Below are 4091 nucleotides of genomic sequence, written 5' to 3'. Positions count from 1 at the left end.
TGTGAAATATTTAATTTGCATTTCCTTTTTTGCTTCTTTTCTTCCCATTACACCTAACTGTGTCTTCTTTAACCACTGTAAATTATGCTCCTCCATTGTTGGTGTTTGCATCATTAGGCTTTGTTGTTTACAGCTTCCTATCAGTGCTGCTGGGGGTGGGAGGGAATGTGGTTTAGACTTCTAGTTTTTTGGCTCTGTGTTTTAACCACCATCTAGAAGAAAACATTTGACAGAGCTGACAAACCTCCTCTGTTCAGCTGTTTGGCCTGATGTGGTGTTTCCACTTCAGCTTGCCTGTTGTGGGCATTGGCAATCACCTTTCTGGAACTGGCTCTCTTCCTGACTCTTTCCAGAACTAAACGTCCCAAATTTGTTTTCACGGTTGACTCCTCAGTTAGTCACCTAACATGCATAGTGCATTTGTCCCTCCCCACATTCCCCAAAAGATGCAGGTGAAGTGTTTGTCTAAATCCCTGCTAATGCAGGTTTGTCCATTAGTACAAACGTGTGTCATAAACTCACTGGTTTAAGGTACTATAAGGGTTGGGTTTTTTGGCTTGTTTCTCAAAAATAGTGTCCCATGAAATTAATACACTAATAAACGAAGCATTTCTAATCTTTGCAAAATGTGTTTAAAAAATGGAAGTGGGAACTTCTTGCACCATTGTTGATCTATGTAGGTAAGACATCAAAGTAATGTTTATACAATAACAACTGTCTCTTTCCTTCCTTTCTTCTGCTGCCTGAAGGCCTGAGCTACAATGTCTCAGTGGGATTTGGGAGTAGGTTCTGCTTAACGTATATTTTAGTAACTGGTTTTAGCAGTACGGGAATTATTGTCACTGCATGTCAATAAATGGAAATGTTATCTGAACATTTTTATCTCCAGCAGATTAAGATGTTCAGTCAAGTGAGTCAGATGACCACAAGAGAAATAGAGGCTGATCTGCATAACAATTCATTTGTGTTAAGTGAATAGTGAGAGAGGATAATCTTAAATAATTGCAAAGGCGTTTTACACTGCTTCGTGAGTCCTGTTGAGACCCAATGTTTGTTGATTTGCTGCTTGCCTTTTAAATCAAGAGTGCACTTTTGTTTCCAAGTGCACTCTAATCCCAAGGTGATCAGAAAGAGCCTTGCAACACCTGGTGGGTCACTAGTTTTCTTTCCAGAGCGTGTAAAGCTTCCGCTCCATAAAGCAGCAGTGTGTAACACATAGTGTGGGAATACCACAGTGGTTTCTGCAGCTGAATGTTGGCTTGGGTGAGGAGCAGAACACAGAGACTATCTCATCTAGTCAGTCTTAAATCCAGAGAGAAAAAGTATGATTTGGTTGTGAGTGGAACTTTTTGTCATTGACAAAAAAAAAAAGCAGATGAAATCTGATGTTCATTCTAGCACTGTAAGAAATGCACATTATAAATTACAGAGTTTTAATCTGAAGTTAATGTTCCTACTTACACATCATTGTCCATATAACATTCATAGCATCCACTGTCACCATGATAATAATATCTCCCAAGTGGTGTTAATATACTTGATCCTATTGAAGAAAGATCTTGAATGCTCCTGGTTTTTTGTTTGATGACATATTTGTCATGTGCTTTTTGAGAAATGCATGAATGAACTATGGGAAAGCTAAATCAGGAAGAAGAGTATATTTAATTTTGGAAGAAGTGAAACCAGTGGTGTAGTTCATTTTCTGTAGTTCTGCCTACCACAGACTTTAGATTCCCCTGCTTGGAAAATGGGCTTTAACTAAATGAATCTCTTGTGAGGTTCATTTTCATTGCTGAAAAGAAAGCAAGCTTGGGCATAGATTTGGCTTTGATTTTCTTTTTCTCAGCCTACTTGCCTTGGGAAGGAAGCAGAGAATGTGATGCTCACAGAAGCATTTAGTTCTTTGCTTTGTCTTGAGTGCATTTTGGTTCAAATATGCATGCACAGGATGTTAAGTGTACATATTATGTGCATAGTAATAATACATAGTAAGCACCACCTTATTCCTCTCACAGTCTGATTTCACAAGACATTCAGATAAGTCACTCTGTATTTTTTTAAAATCTCTGTTTTCCTGAAAATTCCAGATTGCCACTGGAAAAAAAAAAGTTTAAGAAAAGAGCTGACCATGACTCAGCCTTTTTTGTGTGGGATGATGAGAGAGTTTGAGCACTGCCTCTTGCTCTGCAGCAATCACTGGGGAGCAGAGGCAAGGTAGAATTAATGGGCTCAGCAGCTGCTGTGGCTGTAGCCAGTTACAGTGATGTGGGGTGAGGTTGTAAGAGGATACCCAACCCTTGAGAAGAAAATGAAGAATTAACTACCACTGAAAACTTGTTTGTGTTTTGAGATCTGCATACTTCTCATGAAAGTCCTTGAAAAATTCATTAGAGTAACTTGAAGCTATATAAATTATGAAATTGAGCTTACACAGCAGCTAGTTGAAATTCTTTGTGTGTAATTCAAGTTCAGATCACGATTCACAGAATGCAGAGCAGCACTACCCCCATGTCCCTCCTTCATGAATGGATGGGAGTCGCTGTTAATAAATAAATAGGCATCAGACTCTTTGGGCCACATCTGTTGCTTAGATGTGCAGGTACCGAGCTTAGCTTTATTTTCTGCAACCAGGTTGGTTTTCAGAGAAAAACGTGAAAGTAAATGTGTTTGCTGTGTAAATGCTGGCTGGAAGTCAAGAAGTATCTTTTTTGAAGCTTGTCTTGCAATCTTCAGAGACTTCAGCTCAGGCTTTACTTTTTTATTAAAAAAAAAAAAGAAAACACTCTGCTTTCTACATTCCTATTAAAACTCCCCCCAATTTTTTTATTCATTATCTTTTTGAATTTTACTTCCTCGGTTGGATTCTTTTGTATGTTTTTGGATATGTGGCTGCTTCTGGCTGTGTGTGAATATCCATTGGGTGTTTTCATACCACTGGTTCCCTGTATGATTTAGTTCTCCCAGCACAAAATTCCTTCACCGTTACATGAAAGTACATTCATCTAGAGGCTTTTGTGTTTTGAAATAGCCATTGGATTTGTTTTGCCTTTTTTTTTTCAATTAATTTTGCCTTACCCTGGGGAGTTCTCCTCTTGCTGTTAGCTAATACTGGTTTTTATTACTTGCTATGGCAAAGGCAGAATTTGATGCCAGCTTGACAGGGGGATCAAAGCTTGACAAGATCCATGTTTCAAAAGCATTAATTGCATTCATATCACTGCAGTGTATACCCCAACATGATAAGGATATAAAAACATCATTAATACCTTCAGGATCAAGGTATTTGCAGCCAGTGCCTTCAAAAGTAGTCAGGGGCTGGGGTAGTTCAGATAGACTCCATAGGAGCAGCTTGACTTTCATTATTCCTTAGTAGGTACCAGAACTTTCTCCAAGCTGGATTTATTCCGGGTATCTCCTGACCCGATGCTCTTTTGAAAGTCTTTGTCTTGGATGGGTGATTAGATTTAGGATGTTGCCTTAAGGTGAAGCGTACAAACAGATTTAGAGGGGAGAAGTGGCTGTTACATAAATGTCTGTTCTTATGGAGATAAATAGAGCAGTAGTTTGCTGCCTCCCCAGCCATTACTTATGGGCTGGCAGTGGTTCTGGAGGCCACACAGACACCACACTTAGCTGATCTTGCACATTTCCTGCTGTTTCCCCTCTAGGTTTAAGGTAGTGTCAGTCACTAAAATCATGAGCAACCCAAATAGTGGAGGACTTCCTAAAGGATCTGCAGGTGTTGCTTTCTGCATTGCTAAAATACATAAAGATTAGGCATCTACAGCAGAGTCCTCAGATGGAGAGTTTCTTGCACTATTCTGTCTGCAAAAGAGCTGGAAAATTGCCCTTTTCCATTTGGTTTAAAATGAGAATGCTCAGAAATGTTTTTGGAATTTTCAGATTAAATTCCCTCCTGTTCCCCAGCAACGTGTAGTTGTTTGCTCCCTCTGTTCTTAGTTATGCAAAGCTTTTAGTATTTTTTTAAGGGAGCATTGTAGGATGATATGTAAGTCTGAAGTATAAAGCTACATAATGATGAACCTGCTTGCATCACATGAGGCAGAGCAATAGGGAGTAAAGGGTCAGTG

Source organism: Acanthisitta chloris, unplaced genomic scaffold (genome assembly GCF_000695815.1).
Source record: "Acanthisitta chloris isolate BGI_N310 unplaced genomic scaffold, ASM69581v1 scaffold4395, whole genome shotgun sequence".
Lineage (NCBI taxonomy): Eukaryota > Metazoa > Chordata > Aves > Passeriformes > Acanthisittidae > Acanthisitta > Acanthisitta chloris.
This window is presented reverse-complemented; position numbering follows the sequence as displayed.